This window comes from Strix aluco, chromosome 1 (genome assembly GCF_031877795.1).
Source record: "Strix aluco isolate bStrAlu1 chromosome 1, bStrAlu1.hap1, whole genome shotgun sequence".
NCBI lineage: Eukaryota > Metazoa > Chordata > Aves > Strigiformes > Strigidae > Strix > Strix aluco.
In genome coordinates this window covers 32,543,189-32,562,228 of record NC_133931.1, presented here as the reverse complement: position 1 = coordinate 32,562,228, position 19,040 = coordinate 32,543,189, and positions in this window count along the sequence as shown.

Below are 19,040 nucleotides of genomic sequence, written 5' to 3'. Positions count from 1 at the left end.
GTGAAACCTGAAGACTTACCAGAATCAGGCTACTGTCTCTGAGGAGAAGCTTTACCAAACCCATCTACAAAGTGAAGAGTATTTAGTTTCTCCACATTTCACAAGGGCACTGAAACTTTTCAACCCATTGCTGTATTTGTCCATTCTAAGTTTTAAGGAGAGCAGAAGAAAGACAGAATTCAGTTTGGTGGTCTCAAAGGATTAAAGATCTGAAACAATCTCCTGAGTCCAGCCCTCTGTTAAAGCAAATCCCATGTTACAGTCTGGTGGGTGGCAATTCTGTGTTGATCTGTGTGTTTGAAATATTCCTCTAACATCCATACATTTATTCATGTCCAGTTTATACCCACTTGCTTTTGTACCAACATTTTACACACCCGGCTGTGGTCTACTTTGAATATCAGCTTCTGACGTGCATAGATGAAGTATTCAATGGCAACTGGGTGATCTAAGAGCACAAGGACTTGAATTGCACTCCCATGCCAATAAAGGTACATTTGCAAATTCCTCTTCAGATTTCTTCACATTCTTATGGTGTAAATGAGGATTGAATACAAAAAAATTTAACCTAAAACTCCACTAGAGCTGGTGGAGCCACTCTCAGATTAGTGAAGGCAAATGAGAAAAGAGTGTCTGTTATTTGAACAGCAGGCAAGTACATACTGTGATAGAAATGTTGGTAGTTTTAAGGAGATATTAAACAGTATCTTCATGCTGCTACATGATAAGGCTCTAATCACTAAATTAAGTGACACTAATTACAAATACTGACACTTATTATTGTAGCTCCAGAATAACTCTTTGAGACTTGAGAAATAGAAATACTTTGGGGATAAAAACACTATCAGAAAACTGCAAAATAAAGCTCAATTTACAATGCAAGCTCAGCTGGTCAAATACTCAAAATAAAAAGTAAGTTTCAATATTTTATTATAGAAAAGATTTTGCCCTTAGGTGGTAAAAGTAATTTTACTGTAGTGCAGTAATGAATCAAATCTATAAGAACTTGCTACATTATTTCAATCTGCTGAAAGTCTCCCAAAATCTACTGTGTTTGTATTAATGGATTTTTAACAAGGTATGTTATACTAGATATGAGCAGTATAATATTTGGAAATAGTCTTGTATATAGTTAATTCATTATGCATCATGGACTTTGTGTCATGAGGAATTCCATTCTGGTTAGGTAGGCAACTGTAGCAGCAATCTGACCATCTTTACATTTAAAAAACAGTCCTCCCAGCAACTTGGCATCGTTCCATTGTCACTCATTCACAACAGCAATTCAGATAGCATTCCTATCTCAGAGCTGCTGTCTTTGATAACTAGAATGAAAAAGATTACTTCTTTTTCTGAGGCACCTCTGGGTATTTGGCCACGTACACATCAAGTCAAGTGTATATGACTGATATACTGAACCTTAAGTTCAGTGAAGTTTGTTAACAGTTGATTTCTGATAGTTTCTTAAACTTCCAATATTTGTGAATCTTTCCATGATGTAAAGAAATTGTCCATAAACACAATATTTAACAAGCATCTTTGAATTTCTAGAAGCATTAAAGAAGCCTAGTTTTCAAAGTATAAGCAGTGGTAACTTCTGAGTACTGAAAAAAAAATTAACAAAAATAGAAGGTAACATTCTGTAACATTCTGAAATCAACTACCTCTTACAAGCTGTGCTGCTAATGTTGCTATCTTCTTATTGCAGTTACACGTCTATTGTCCAGTTTATACAAACTGGTAATTTCAGCTCCTTGCACTACCATAGTACATATTGTTTCTAACTTGTTTATTTAAGCTCTTAACTTCACAAGTATGGATTTTTACATGGTAATTGCTGGCCCCCTATGCCCTTCCAACTATCCCTTCTAATAGCTGCTTTGTGACTTTATCTTTTTAAAAATAACATCTTTGAAATGGGCTTTTGAGACTGTAGTAAAAAACTAACACCAGATTGGCAGGACTAATGTGATGGCATATTTAAGTTGGAATAATACTAAAAAATCACATTCTTAAATGTAAAGGTTTGGATAACTTCAAGTGACTTTTTAAGTTCACAGTCTACTTCTGTCCATCGTTACTGTATGCTATGTTCACTTGTAACATGGAAACACTAGAAAAATTACAGTCAATATAAAAAAAAAAAATCTAAATTAATCTGTCTGGAGCTCAGAGCAAGGTCTGACTTCCTCTAAGAGCCTGGCTGACCTTTTGAATTCTTCCTTGCACTCCACTGAACTGATGAGGGGCCTAGGATGCTCCATCAAGGTGCCTTGTAGCATCTGTGACACCATACAGCTCTCCAGGACATCCGTATGGTGGATGTGGCACAAGATTTAGGGATACTCATGTCCTTCAGGATAGATGACGAGAAGCCAAGTGGGATATCTGACATTTTTTTCAGAGGTTTAAACAAAGGCATCTAACGTCCCATGATGTGCTCCAGGGTGTCTGAGACATCCGTATGGGGCTGGCAGACCTCGCATCTACAAGGGACCTGTGTGCTTCTACACAAGCTGCTGAAGGCAGGATATCCTACAGCATCTAAAATTTTGCTGATTGCTTAGTTTACTCATAGACCATATTGTAATACTTTTTCATAGGTATCTAACAGTAGACATGTAATTTATTATGAATAATTAACATGGACAGTTTAGACACATTCTTCTCACAGAATATCTATGAGCAGATTAGGCTTTATTTGAATCTATCCATTATTTAAAATTGTTAGCATTTTTTTTCTTGTTGCAGTTTTTATATTCTATTGATTGACTGCACTTAATTCTCTACATACTATTAATATTTGATGTTCCAGTTCTACTGTTTGTTGGGGAGAAATGACACAGGGCAGTAATGCATCTTATGTTAAAGTACAGTTTTACACTTTGATGGCACTGGCACTTCTCACTGCTTTTCCTGAGAATAGTGTCCTATTTAGGTGAAACAGGTCTTTTAAATTACATAATTGGGGTAGTGAAAAATTGCACTAAGAGGTTGTTTATTGGTTTTAAGAGGAAATTATTTGCTTTATTCTTGTAACTCCCACAGTCAGTTGTAGCTTACCAACTGCTGAGGGCAGGTGAATATTTAGCTAAGCAATAAAGACATCAGCCACCTCTCCAGATCATTGTCTCTCTCCAGCTGGAAGGTTGCCTTGAGATGACCACCCTGTAGCACCCTCTGCAATCTGGTGGTGCCTTATGCCACAATAAAAACGGCAGGAAATCAGCTACATTTCAAGAAAACATTTGAGTCACACACTGAAAAGGAGCTGAAAATGAACAGCAATGTTTAATGTTCCAAGATGTAGAAAGATTGATTGTCCTGAAGTTGCAATTTCAGTAGGAGGAAATTAATCCACTTGCTAAGCACAGTAAACAGACTGAAACATATGTGCCCCCAAGACTCCTTGCTTTACATAATGGCTTGATAGAAAAAGTAAAACCCAAGAAATTAGCAAAAACCTCCGACATGAACATTGTCATCTTACATTTGTGAGATTATCTGGGCATTTCAGAGAATTTTGGAACCTTTTGCTATTTGCTGACATCTCTGTGTGTCATCAGAAGCAAGTTAAGAATATGCCTGATCAAATTAAGTCTCCTGTCCAAATAAATCATGGACACCTGCCATCTTTTTAGTGGTGGAGTACTGGCACCATTATGGAGAAATATAGCTTACTTTTGAGCTGCAGAAGGAATGATACTTTCTCCTAGAATTGATTCCTTAATGATATTTATATTACTGATAAAACCAGTCTCACTTGGTAGGAAAGAAATTGGTTGGGTCTTGGCTAGGAACACTATAAATTACCACATGACTACCACTGCAGAGGCTTAATTGGATGCTTGTGAGGTTGACTACAAAAAAGGAGAGACGACAAGCCTCACCAGGGATTTGATCAGGAGGATAACACAGTGTGACATATGGCACATTGGGTTTTATTCCCAAATTAGTATGGTAAGACAGCAAATGTGTTGAATTGCAGTGTTCACTGGCTTAAGCAGCCTTCAAGATTAATCACTATGCAATCAACGTGCCAGTGAGCAGAGGTGCAGGATATCAAGGGGAGGTTTTCAAATAAGCATTCAATGTTTGGGTCCTCTTCCCATTTATACTAACAGTAAAGCTAACTTGTAAGGGCACAGGACCCATAACTGAGCAGAACAACTGTGATGAAAGAAGAGCTACATGCATCATGCAAACTGTCAGCTACTGTCTTAAGTGGATAACATAGCTGTCTTTGAAGAGTGCTGCCTGAAATGTTACTCACTAGATGTCTGCTTCCCTCAAGGTGTACTGCTACAGAATAAATCCTCCTCAATCAGCAAAATGCAACTTATTATGAAAACGGGATTGCAATGCTTAAAAAGACAAAAATTCATTAAACACTTACTGAACATGGATATATATTTAAAGCTATTGCAGAAAAATGCTGTTCATGCAAAACGGCTTAACTGTTTTCAGTGTGAGAGTGCCAAACAACAAGATTTAACAGCAGGAAAGCTGAAACACATGACAGTTTTTAAGAAGGGAAACCGAAATGAGCAGCACAGGGATGGCTATAAAACACATGAATCTCAAAATTTGAACAAGAAAGCACAAGTAACAAGCTATCACAGAGAACAGAACTGCCCAGGGACAGAACTTTCCAGCTGTAGAGCAGATTAGCAGTAATTAGAATGTTATTTCCATCTCAAATAAATGTTTTAAACCAAATGATTTAGGGGTTGTTTTATGCAATTTCTAATGATGAAAAACTTTATGGAATGAAATCAAAAAAGATTGTCAAGAGGAATCATCATAAAATTAAACAATCACAAATGAAATGACATCTTTAGACAAACAACTTCAAAGAATCCAAGAAAACTATGTTGGGCAGACTACTGGGATTTGGAAGCCTGGAGAGAGTTTTGTCTTGCTTTGCTGGAGTTCAGGATTAAGCAGTAGATATGGAAAACAATTTCCTTCATAAAAAAGAGATGGAGGGGAGTTTTCTTGTTATCAGAGCCTGTTTGCATAGGCCTGACAGGTGAAGCTGCAAGTCCTGTAGAGTGGCAGAAAGCAGACAGGTTTGGAGGAAATAAGCTTTGAGGAAAACAGAGTATGTAGCTTCTGCTGCTTTAATCCCCTTTTTGGGTTACCAACTAGAAACTTGCCAAAAAATTACTTATTAGTAGGGCAACAAGTGGAGGCTTGCTATTGATTGTGCTGTGGATGACTGATTTCAAAAGCTTGTGATATCACACCTTCTTCATTTACTTTTAAGATATCTGTTACTATTCCCCCAGTAAGGAAATTGATCTTGACAGGCTGAATTGATGGGAAAAGGCCAACTGTAGGAGTTTCAATAAGGCCAAATGCCGGGTGCTGCACTTGGGCCACAACAACCCCCAGCAGCGCTACAGGCTTGGGGAGGAGTGGCTGGAGAGCTGCCAGTCAGAGAGGGACCTGGGGGTGTTGATTGACAGCCAAACATGAGCCAGCAGTGTGCCCAGGTGGCCAAGAAGGCCAATGGCATCCTGGCTTGCATCAGAAATAGCGTGGCCAGCAGGGACAGGGAAGTGATCTTACCCCTGTACTCGGCACTGGTGAGACCGCACCTCGATTCCTGTGTTCAGTTTTGGGCCCCTCACTACAAAAAGGACATTGAATTACTCGAGCGTGTCCAGAGAAGGGCAACGAAGCTGGTGAAGAGTCTGGAGCACATGTCGTACGAGGAGCGGCTGAGGGAACTGGGGTTGTTTAGTCTGGAGAAGAGGAGGCTGAGGGGAGACCTCATCACCCTCCACAACTACCTGAAAGGAGGTTGCAGAGAGCTGGGGATGAGTCTCTTTAACCAAGTAACAAGTGATAGGACAAGAGGGAATGGCCTCAAGTTGCGCCAGGGAAGGTTTAGACTGGATATTAGGAGGTATTTTTTTACAGAATGGGTTGTTAGGTGTTGGAATGGGCTGCCCAGGGAGGTGGTGGAGTCCCCATCCCTGGAGGCGTTTAAGAGTAGGGTCGACATAGCGCTTAGGGATATGGTGTAGTTGGGAACTGTCAGTGTTAAGTTAATGGTTGGACTAGGTGATCTTCAAGGTCTTTTCCAACCTAGATGATTCTGTGATTCTATGATTCTGTGATACATTTTTTTAGTGTATTTCATTCTCTCCTATGGTCCTGTAACTATAAGAACCAGGTCTTGTTATGCCCCTGTGAATCTGAAGGCTTTATATATCCTGGGGAATCATTGTCAGACAGTGGTAGCAGCAAAACAGAGGAAAAAAAGGTTATAATAGACCTTCTATCCCCTTCTCTCACCAACCCACTCAATCAGTTTAGAAATGCTAGAAAGAATCCATTTCAGCTTCAGTTCAACATGCCCGTTTTCACCACAGCCTAGGACCAGAGACTATTATAAAAATGCTTTGCACTCTATTTATAACATCACACTTTCAGACATCATTCCTGGCCTCTGAAGTGACAAGTAGTGTCATATTACAATGGAGGTGATTAAAATTTGGCTGGCAGTTTTTGTCTGCGAATACTTTGCAAACTAAATGAGCATTATTCTGACAGGTCTAGCCTTGTAATAAAATATAGTTTCATCTCCTTAGCAGTGGTGGTAAGCTGGGAGCACAGATGTGAAAAATTGGATTCTTAGAGCTGAAAAAATCGCCAATTACAATTTTTATCACCTGTTAGACGAATCATGCTAGAACTAATGTGGCAGCAAAGATTCAAGTTCTTATTAGAGTCAATGAACTTCATCTCTTCAGTTTGGAGAAGAATGTGCAAATTTTGTCTTAAAAACACAAAGTTATGCTAAATCACTTTTTTTTTTTTCCTTGAGACAAAACTAAATAGAGTAAGGGATCTACAGCTGGGCCAAAATTCTCACAGGCCTTTCATCTACAAAGGAAAAAAAAAAAAGTTTGGACTTTGGAACATTTCAGGATGTTTCATATCAATTAAATAAAGTTTTAATGTTTCATTTTGAAAATGCCAAAAATATTAAATTAACTATGGTACTAAATTATTTTCTTATTTAAAAATGACTGGTCTAAAAAATTTATCTCAATTTTCCTTTTAAAAGTACAAAAATTATTTAATAACTCAGAAATGAGAATAAACTAGAATATTGCACATAGAACCAAAATAAATTTGGTATTTCATTCAAAAAAACAAAATTATTCAGCTTTGGTTTAAAGAAAATTTCTTTTTCCCAGTGACAGGAGGCAAATACATAGGTAGTGAGTACCTTTTATTTCCTGATGCCTTGTATTTAAGAATAACATTAAAATATATAATTTCCTGGCTTATGTTTTAAATTGTGTGGGGTTTTTTTCCATCATTCTACATCAAGAGAACACATTTTAAGAATCAATTCCTTGAACTAGATTTTGAAACACAGGAACCATCATACAGGGATATACCTGGGAGCACAAAGTCTAATACTCTAATACTCTGTCTGATTAACACCAGAGGTTACAGAGCACTTTCTATTTCTGTATGTAAATAGTTAATAAAATGCCAGTAGATGGCACTCAAGAATGCATAGCATTGATCCTACCTAAGAAGTAGCAACCTTGTCATGCTCTGCAAATGGCTTCCTCTGTCTTCTCTGCACATGAGATCTTAACACCAGAGGCTTGAAAGGAAGCTGAAAGAAACATGGCACTTTGGATTTCACTGTTTCACCTGCTCTTCTCTGTGAAGTACAGAGGTCTAGTCTTTGTATGTCTAATAAAAATAATTAGAATTAACTGCTGAATGCAGTAAAAATAAATGAGAAACCTGTAGGGAATATTTTTGGTTCCTTTTTGGCTCTATATAATACTGGGCTTCAGTTGTCTAATGCAAATTGTTGTATTATTGGATTTTCTTCAAATACAATATGTTCTGATGCTGTTTGATATTTTTCCCAAGACAGGATTTGTTCTTTTAAAACTGACCTTGTAAACTTCCCTTTTAACCTGATATAAATGATTGGCTCAAACAAAAGAAAAATGGTCAGGTGGAGGGGGTTTCTTGCTTTTACTGGGGATTCCCTAGTCACCACATTGGAGCCTGGGAGGCTCTGGCCTCAGCTGGGGAGGTGAGAATGTACAGATCACCCTTTCAAGTAACCACCATCATGGAAGCAGAGGAGAAACTGTCTAGGGCCAGTGATCTGTGACCTGAATGGCTTCCAGCTCTGGCTCTGCTGCTCATAACTGGGCACAAAGACCTGTCTGATATGGGGATATTTATAAAGACAGACAAATTCCTGGCCATTTATTTAAACCTATTCTTCAGCTCTCAGGGTTGCTTCTGAGAAAACACTATTATATCTTTTGTTTGTGGGCTCTTTTAAAATTAATGGCCAAATTTAACATAGACTCAGATCAAAGCTGTGTGATTTTGGCTAACATAACTGCTTGTCTGAAACATTTCTTCTACCTCTGTGTGAGGCTGGCATCGTTAAATTGTAGGTTGTCAGTTAAAATTAATAAAATGAACAAAAGACAGTCAACAAATTTGGCTAAGTTAAAACTATCAGAAGGAACAAAATCCAGCTGAGAAAAACAAGATTAGAGTCAGTTCTAAATTTGTCTTTGTGCAACCAAGATAAACCTCTCCTCCAGGTATGAGGGGCATGAACTACACTGCTGTGGGAAGGGGAAGGGAAGAGTAGAAGAAGCAGGAGGGGGAAGAAGAAGGAGGAGAGACAGAGAGAGAAGAAATGAAAGCCCTTGAGAGTTCTGTTCCCTGCAGGGGAATGGGAGAGTACAACCAATGTTGGTGGCCAGGCCAGCCTGCCTCTCCGTCCCCACCAGCAGTGGCTCCCTGTCACAGCTCAGTTGCCCATGGTGCTGCCCTGCTTGTTCTTGCTCTGGCCCTGGGAAAGCAACAGGTTACACACTGGCTGACGGAAAGCAAAACTGAAGCATGGGCATAACGCAAGGCATCCTTGTCACCTAGGTTTTCAGGGAAGATCTGACAGCCTGCGTGACCTCTGTGGCCACATGGCCATAGCTGGGTTTATGGGGAGATTTTGTAACAGAGAAAGAAAAGTGAATTTCTACTGTAAGATGCAAAACCACTGAACAATACTTGTGCTGTTCTTAAGGACCTGAGAGCCGAGAAGCCTCATCTCACACTAGTGTAATATGAGACCCATATGAAAGAAAGTGGTGTTGAAAAATGGTCTTTTTAGTTTTGTTGCTTAGAAGAAATATGCCTTCCTTTGCTTGCAACTTTCCTAACTCCTTTTCCTAACCATCATGTGCTTGGTCCCTCCATCTTCTGCAAGTTAAACAGGCTTCAAGGCTCCTTCTAGTTCTTAAGACAGATGATGCATCTTTCTTCAGTTCTTACTGTTTTGACAGGTTAGTGCATTTCCTACCTAGGTCTTGTTCATGCTTCTCTGCATCTTTTCACAAGGTGCTTCATGCTTCCTTTTCCTACCTCACTTATGTCAGACTTTCCACGTCCACATCATTCCCTCACTCACTAACCTGCCCCAAATGCCCTTAGCAACATCCCAATTGTATTTTAGAGAATAAAAACATATAGACAAGGAGTAAGAGAAGAAGATTATGAATTATTACAACTGAGCAAGTCCTTAAAGTGCTGAATGACCCTACTCAGTAGCACAGAGTTTGAAAGCCTGAGCAATGGAGGCTTTACAGGTAGCCTTACAGATGTTTCTAATCCATCTCAAAGCAGCTGCAGTTTTGGCTGACAGGGAACATGTACTGAGGAGTCATTTGGTAATTCTGATATCAAAGAAACAAGAATGAATGAAAACCAAGTATTAATGGCTTATCAAGTGGAAGTTTAAGCAGCAGATGTACTGCTTTGTATCAAGAAGCAGTGTACCAAGAACCTTTCTAGCACTAAAACAGAAACAGAAGGGACTTACTCTATTTACATAAGAAAAACATATATACTAGAACAGTTTTGATTGTAAAGGACCGCTAGAGTTCCCCTACTCAGCCCTCAAAAAAACACCACCACTGTTAAGAATATTTCCTTCTCTCTAGCCAGAGTTTCCCTTGCTACAACTTGCGTCAGGAGCCTCTTGTATGTTCACAGACACCTCTGAAAGGAGTCTGGCTCTGCCTTCACTATTACCAGCCATTAGGTAGCCGAATGATTAGTGATTAGATGCCTCCTGCATCTTATTTTTTCAGGGTGAACAAATACAGCTCCTTTGGCCTCTCCTCAGATGTCATCTTCTCCAGGCTCCTAACCATCTTCCTCCTACTGGATTTACTCCAGTTTGACAATGTCCTTCCTTACAGTGTCTCTTTCTACTTTCTTTGGGTAACCTGATAGCATCATAGCCTGCGCCGTTCTGTACACTACTATGATGCAAACTGTCATAACCGCTATTGATAAGACATTGTTATGTTCCATAATAGTGAAATATTAGCTAATCCAGTGAGTTGTATTCTCAGTGAAGCATGTTTCAAAGAAACAGCAAGATGTATTTGTTCTTTCAAGAGTTTGCCTCTTTGCAGGAGAGTAGATGATATATATATATGATTCCTATTTTTTCTTGTTTGTCCACCTCAGACTGGATTACCATAGAAGAGTTTCCAATAACAAAATAGTTAACCAATATTCAATTCAGACACCTTGCTGTGGATAACAGTCTTTCCTGTGGTCATGAAAGAGATTGGTTTCTCTGAACTTGCACAATGCTGACCCCAAGAAACCATAATATTCCACTCTCAGAAATCATATTTCTGGCAAAATAATATTGAGAAGATTCTCTGCAGCGGGGTATATAAAAACTGAATGGATTGACAGTAAAGGTCTTCAGCTTACCACTTTCCCCTATCTTCTCCCTGACATGATCAGTTCAATTTAACACTGCATATGATTGGAAACATCCAAAGCAGCAAAGAGCCATGCAGGAGGGAGAGACTTCTGAGGTGCTCTGAAAATAACAACACTCTATGTTCACTGTATTTAAATGGAGCTAAACTGGAAAACTTTTCACTCTTTTCTCTGGATATTTTTCAGTGTTGGAAAATGCCATAGAATCATAGAATCATTTAGGTTGGAAAAGACCTTTAAGATCATTACGCCAACCCAAGTTATGCCCCAGATCTTCTTCCTATCACTAGCTCCTACTGACTACCAAGATTCCCAGGTTTGGTTGGTGGGCTGTGCAACATGATTGTGGCAGAGACACATGCTTCTTCCTGAAAAAGATTGCCTAGTATACGGAATATATACCTTCCTCAGGTACCATTTCCTTCCAGATGCAGCACAGAAGAAAGGAAAGAGGAAGTTTCCTTCTGACAACACTGCTAGCAGATCTTGGTGAATGGTTCTGTACATCAGTTTATTCACAGCAAGCCTTGCTGGGTGGAGCAGATGAGGTATGGTAAAGTTCCCCCAGCACTTCAATAAAAGCAGTTTTGTGTGCTCTTATGAACTGAAAGAAAGATGCAAGATCCTGTCAGAGATTTTTATAGAACAGTGCAAGATCATGCTGCCTTCTGTGCATCTTTTTTTTTTCTTTCTTGGGGTGTGTTAAAAATACTGAATGAAGAAAATTTTTGCCATATTCTTCTGATTTCCTCTTTGGTTTTTTGGTAGCCCTCCTGTCCCTGGGCACTCAAAACCTATCTGACATCAGAGTCATGCACTAACATTAGGAGCCTCCATACTGACAGGAGCTTACCAGCCTGGCCACATCCTGGTCCAGATTTGCTAGCATCTCATAGAGCTAAGCAGTCTGACATAAAATATGGGTCTTGATTTGAAGCCATATTCTTCTTGCCAGCTGGACTCATTTTTGGAAAGAGCACAGCCATTTGGAAGGTCAAATACTGTAACTGCAGCCATATCACGGACATTATTTTAATCAAAAAAAGTGAGGACTGAAAAATAAAACATTGTAATATAATATAAACCAGTATCCAGGCACTATTTAATGCTAAAAACTGGGGGAAAGTGTCAAAACCTAAACTGAACTGCCTGCAGAAGGAAACCATGAAAGCACAAAATCCAATTCTGTGCTTAAACAGATCTAAAACCCTTGCATATAATAGCCAGATGTTGTTTCTACGATAACACATAATTTTTACAAATGGTTTCTCTGGTATGATATATCTTATTTGTTAGAGAAAGAGGTTTTTACTGTACCACTCATCACTAGTTTTTGCCTTTTTTTCCAGTGATACACAAAGTAAGTCACACATGGGTTAACATTAAGAGTATGTCATTGTCTAAATGTGAAGTGACTCTGAAGAAATGCAAGTGGTGTGAAACCAGTAGAAAATTTGATAGAATAAGTGCACAGAAAAGGACTGAAAGAGATCATGAAGATTTTTCTTACATCTACAAAATTTTCAAATGAAGTTTTCTTTATTCAGAAAGAAGATGCAGGTGACAACAGAGAGTCTAAAGATCTTACTGCCTTAAGCCTACCTAATACACAGCACTCAGCACCCTACTCCTAATGGAACAAACACTATAAGTAAAATTTTCAAAAGTTCCTAAATCACTTGAAAACTTAAATTTAACTAGAAAGCAAATATTCTCCCCTAAATGTATGGTTTTCTTAGCCTGAAGAGTAATTACATTATAGAGGAAAGTTTTCCAAAAGCAGAAAATGTAAAATTAAGGCCAATTGAAAGGTAAATCTAGAAAAAGTGAGCACAAAAAAAAGATGCATGTGTATTAACTTACACAGGTTCCATCATCCCCAGCTCCTTGAAAATCCATCCTCGCTTCTGCTGTGGCATGTACCCTTTGTCACCCAGCAAACTGTCAGGTTTGTAGCATTAACTTATTTCCTCAGCTGAAAGTCAGTGATTCCAGTTATCTGTCCCAGTTTTCTGTATTGTACAATCCTTTCATAACAAAACTAAAACTGGAGAGAATAAAAAGACCAAACCATTTAAACTGCTTGATATTGAGGTCAGATGTAGTTCCATCCCAAGACTCACCAGGGATCAGAACACAAAGCTGCTGTACATAAACCTCCCCAAAGAGCAAGAACTACATATTAAAGATTTTTATTAGATGATGTTTTAAAGTCTCCCTAGGCATAATACAAGCTTTTATTTTTTTTATGTGTTCAAACAGCACAATTGCAAGAGAATGCAGCTGTAATATGCCATGTGTCAGGAATTCAAAAAAAAGAAAGCTCATAAAAATTAACAATCAGAAAATAAGTAGCTATATGTCAAGACAGGCATTGTTAAAACAAGAAGGAACTCTACTGCCTGCATATGGTGAATATCACAAAATAACAAGGCGGGAGTCATTATGCCATTTGAGCAGTTTACACTTTTATGAGCTCCTTAGCCTCAAAGCATCAGTGGAGGCAATTATTAGCTTCTGAGTATCAATGGATGTAGCACTGTTACCCTCACAAGCTCTTGTTCATTAATGTTTGTTTTTAGCATATCTTACAATGTATTCTTAACAAGCAAGCTAGGAATAAAATAGTTGACAACAGCTCAGCTTCTTGCCGACACGAGACATCTTATAGCCCAAGATTAGTCATGATGCATATTCATTGCAATTGCTTATCCCTCCTCCAAAAGCCATGATTCAAGATATAATAAAACACAGTAGACTCACAGAGAAACAGAAAGACAATGTCTTCTTCTGTATTTTTTTTTCTGCAACTCAATCTATACAGGCAGAATCTGATTCCAAAGTACTTAAAATTCCAATTTGTGTCCATAATTATGACCTCAAAGAAATATTCCAAACATGGAGCTAAAATGTAGTGCATTATCTTTTCTTACACTAATCACACCACAGATGCTGCTAGGCTGTTCAGGACTTTGTGTTCAGGTTTGGATCAGGGGTATGAAGGTTCATGCTGCAAACACTCGTTTGCCTGTTTCTTAGAGGAAGGATTCCATGGCTGCAAGGTCAAACATGATCACTGAAAGTTGCCATGGTAACTATATATTGATTCATTAAATATCAGAGTTTGTTCTGAAGCCTGTCCAAAGCAGGATATTGTCCTACCATAATCGTGTTTCTCTGCTCTTAGTCTTTAGTGTTTTGTGCCATAGATAACTGATTCTGAATGCAAAGAGAAGTAAAGCACAGTGATGTCTCAGTTATGCAAGGAAAAAAAGAAACAGGGAGAGGAAGGAAGCCCAGAGAAAGAACAAAAATGACTAAATAAGGCTGAAGGGTGCACAATGCACACATCCAGGGGAGAAAAGAAAAAAGGGGGGAAAAAAGCTGTTCTGATGTTGACTATGGTACACTGAGTCAATAAATTCACTTTAGAATAGCTTGAGCATAAATGTGATCCTTCCTGATCCGAGCTGAAACGAATGCTGTTATGACATGGTGAATCCATAATCCCAATAACTGGCTATAGAAAACATGAGATAAATATATATTCTTTCAAGTTGCTGGCAGCAGAAATGCTTTTGTAGACAAGCTACATCCTAGAGGGATAAGTCTATAGAGTCCATGAACAATATAGTAGTGTCATTCTGACCTCTGTTTATGCAGTATTTGAAGAACTGTGGAGTAAACATTGATTATTGTCATAGAAGCACCCTCTTAGTATGCACACATCCACAGACATTTCCAAATTTGTTTGTCTTCTTAGCTAAATATGGAAAAATCCATACATTGTAAGATTTTACAATATAAAAGCAAATTTTGGTTTCTGATTTCACATGGGTTGAGATACACAGGTTTCAATATAAAATATATTAATTTAGTTTATGTTTGGTGTTTACATTAGTACACCTTTGATTGGAACCAAATCTATGTTCATCCATGTTATAACAAGAAATCTAGATATCATAATCATTAGCTTCAGTAGTTTTCTTCCATTATAAGTCAGAATGTTTCTCTGGTAATTGGTAACAGTGAGATAATTGGAACAAGGAAATAAAATAAGGAATAAAGTGTAGCACTGAGGCTATGATCTCTCTGAAATCTTTTTCTGTTCCTTTAACCAGAGGGAGGTCCTCTGTCTCCTCATCACCAGCTGTATTTCCATTTCAAATTCACATTCAGCTTGCTAGTGAAAGGGGTCCCTTCCATGAGGTCTTGTGTCATTGACCCAGAATAAACCAGCATCACGTTGAAAGCATGTGGTATATAGAAAAGGATGAGCATTATGGGTTTTTTCTGATTGTTTTCTGATAGGCTCTCAATTCTGCCTCTCATTCTGGAAGTTATTAAATGTCCATCACAGACCAGATAACCAAGCAAAGCCTGCCACCACCTCTGAACTTTGGTGAATTTCAAAAGCATCATCTCTTTGCATGGAATAAGCAAATGACCTTCAGGAGGCTGCACCCAAACCAGACTTCACATTCCTTTCCAGCAGACATGTCACCCAAACAGATCTGATCCTCCAATCAGTCTGAAGACTCCTGCCATCAGCAGAGTAGGAGAATTCAGTTTTAACGAGCATTATAACAAATTTACTCTTGCATTGACAGTAATAGATATATATATTCCCATTCTTGGGAAGTGCGGAGCTTATAAAATTAACATAAAAATTAAGCACTGCAAGTGGTTGACAAACACTGAACACTGTAATTCTCTGAACCTCGTATAAAAATCAACAGGTTGCAAAAATATGAAATAATAAATTAAAATATGAAATATTAAAATGTTATTTAATTATTATTGCTTCAAAGATTATCTTGACTTTCTGCTAGTGATAGTCAACTATTTAGTGATTTATCTCATCTTCACAGGTACACAATAGCACATACAAGCAAAATTTTCACATATTATATGTTTTATCCTCAAAAGCCTGTGTTGACCTCTATATGATCAGTGAAGCATAGTGTCACATCACAGAAAAGAAAATTATGTCCAGCTGCTACAGCTATGTTTTAATGTTATCTACTTCTTCATAAGTCTTTTCATTAAATTAAAGCTTTTTTTCCTCTCTTCTACAGTCTTTTTTTTTTTTTTTCTGGGTCACCTTTTTTCTTGTAAAGACTAGTCTGTTCTATTTTTTACCATTAGTAAAGGGCAATTGAATCACCAGCATCTCTCTGTCAAATTTTCCTATGAAGTATTTGTACTTATATCTGGTATTATATGAATATAGAATGAAAATAATCATCTGTGTTGCCAACAAACCTTTTTTGAGGTTTTTGGCAGAGGACTCACATGGGTTCTCTGGGAAAACCAGATACCAGTTTTTATGATTATCTCTCAGTCAAATAAAACTCAACTCCACATCCAAACACGTTGCTTTACACTGTTTTATCAGCTCTCAGAAGCTAAGTAGGATCAGCCTTGCCCTGTAAGTGCAAAATATTAGGAATATTGGGAAAAGAGTTCTACTGGAAATGGAATTCCCTGACAAACAGAAGACATTGTATCTGCTGATTTTTAACTGACTTTGTACATGCTTTAATTCTTAGAGATCCAGCACTGCTGGGTTTAAGCCTCTATTTCATGACTAAGTTTAAGAATAGGCAACTGCACATTTGCCCTGTATGTTCTGCCTTGAAGTGCAGTGCAAGAGTACGTCCTTGAGGAGGTATGGTGGGGTGCCCTGCCTCTCCACGGTGGAGGAGGAGCGCCCAGTCCATGCTGGACCAGCTGAGAGACGTCTATGCCTGGCTCTGTACAACTACCACTTATCTGAACAGAAAACTGTGTGAATGTGAACATTATTTGATGCGCAGAAGGAGGCTGTGTGAGCTGTTTGTCCTTCCATGAGAGCAAGCACCATGAGGACTTGTGTTTTCTTTACTTGCCCTCTGCCCTCTTCACATCAGAGTGATTTGACCTTTTCAAGCACGAAGAGGAATGTGGAATGAGAACTTCCCTGATTTATCGACATTGCCACTCAGATGCCTTCCCCTCAGATTTCCCATGACACCAGGTCTTCACAGTTGAAAATCCTGCAGAGGCTGGGTAGAGTACTCATGAGGCACCTCACACAAAAGCCATCCATTGAACTGCTCTGGTTAAGGTATATCAGACTGAGTTTCCAGGAGGCACTGGTTAGGATAATAGCTTGTGAATAGTGTCAGGGTGGCAGAGCTCAGATCACGTCTCGCACATCCCCTCCAGCCACTGGGAAAAATGGACTATATCTTCCTACCCCAAAAGTGTCCTCCCTGGTGGTATCTTGTGTGTGTTAGGGTGCTCCACAGGTGTCTGCGGAGCAGTGGTGATTTCACATACAAACATCAGTAATGCCACATCGACAGAGCGCAAGCACTTCTCCACAGGCCTTGTTGAGACAGGTCATGTGGGACCAGACAGCAACTGAGAGAGTGATTTTAGGATCACAACCCCACCTTCATGTCCCTCTCAGGCAGCTAATTGCCATGACTACATTCTTTTGTAAATTAAGTTCTTTGCTTTGCTTGGATGGCTTATCTTTTTTGGTAAATTTCCTTTTCCATTTGAAATAAGACCTTTAAAATTTCTATAGTTAGTCTTGTAAGAAATATCAGATAACTGCAGAACTACATTTGTGCAGTGATGAGCAAATACAAAATCTTCTGAGACAGCCCAAGCACAGATCCTTCTTAATGGTGAAGAGGGCAGAGGGGAACATCAGTGATGCAAATGTGAATACCAGCCTACATTAATGTGCACCAACAGCTTGTAGCTATTTTAAAACTTGTGAAAAAATGCTAAAGAGGAAAAAAAATACAGAAGCTTACTCATTTCTGTGTTTGCAAGAATAGATTGTATTCATTTTTTCACGTGCTGGTAAATAGCTGGGCATTTTCTAGGCCTGATCCTGCCATCCTCCTGACAGCTACTTTTCATGTGTTCTTACTGGAAGAAGTCTTTCAATAACACAGGAAAAATAAGGAATTTGCATTCAAAGGTTAAGGAACCATCACTGAAAATCTGATTTGTATGTTTAAGCATAACGGGAACAGAACACTGCTGAGGGTCAAGAGCTGAAACTCAGTGATCATTTTATGCAGGAGCTGGGTGGCATGGCAAGAAATAGAAGGTATCACTCTCTCTTTGGAACAACATGCTCTAAAACATCAGGGAAGAAACAGAACTACAACTAAGTCTTGCTTAACAATGAGTCGTTTTTCTTAAACGTACAAATTTTTTTTACTAACCTGATCTGTAATATTGATCACAGGGCTGAATTTAGGTCAGCTCTCCCCACAGTCATTCATCACTCTTGTCTTGTATCTTAAACATATTGGTGTATGAAATAGCCTGTAATTTTATTACTACTCACAAACACTGTCATTGAAAGAATCAAAGAACATATATATGTGAGAGAGCATGGAAATGAGATTTAGGGGTTCCAGCCACTGATCTCAAGATGTCAGGATAGAGCGTTATGAATGAGAACCATTTCAGTATCATTTTAAATATGGTTTTGATTGTTATTTTTTTCCCAGAATACTGACCCAGCAATAGTCATAGATTAAGAAGGGGTCAAAGAACCTTCAGAAAGACTTTTGTCTCACTAGCCCTAATTCCAGGATGCAATGCAAACAACCCCTTTTCCATCATGGGTGCTAATACAGCTACATAAGGTTTAGGAATGATAAATGATGAGTGATGAATCATGGCTGCAAGTATCAAGAGGTTATTTTAATCACTATATTTCTTGCTCTATATTTTTTTAAAATAAATTTTTGGACTTCAGACAAATAATGAAAAAGCAGACCAGTAATCAGTGTAAACAGCAATTAAAATGTAAGGCTGTCCCCATAACATCTGAAAATATACCTTCTTGATTTGGGAGCCAGACGTCTTCCTCAGTACTGTGACTGCCATTTATTATCTCACAATGAACCAGCACCAGTCCATTCAAAACAAACACTTTAGACATAAAAATGCTGTTTCTATACTTGTACAGCAGCCTCAGAAAGAAATATTTTCCACTGTGATCATTTTGACAGCAGCAGGATGAAATGATGAGATAGAATTAGGATCTGCTACTGACCATTTGAACAAAAGGAGAAACTATAAATTCATTCTTACAAGATCAAATGGTTCAGCATGTTTAAAATTTCTGCCATCACCCCCAGGAATAATACGTGCTTTGGAAATATTCTGTCACATCACAGCATTTTTATGGGAGTAAAATTAATTTA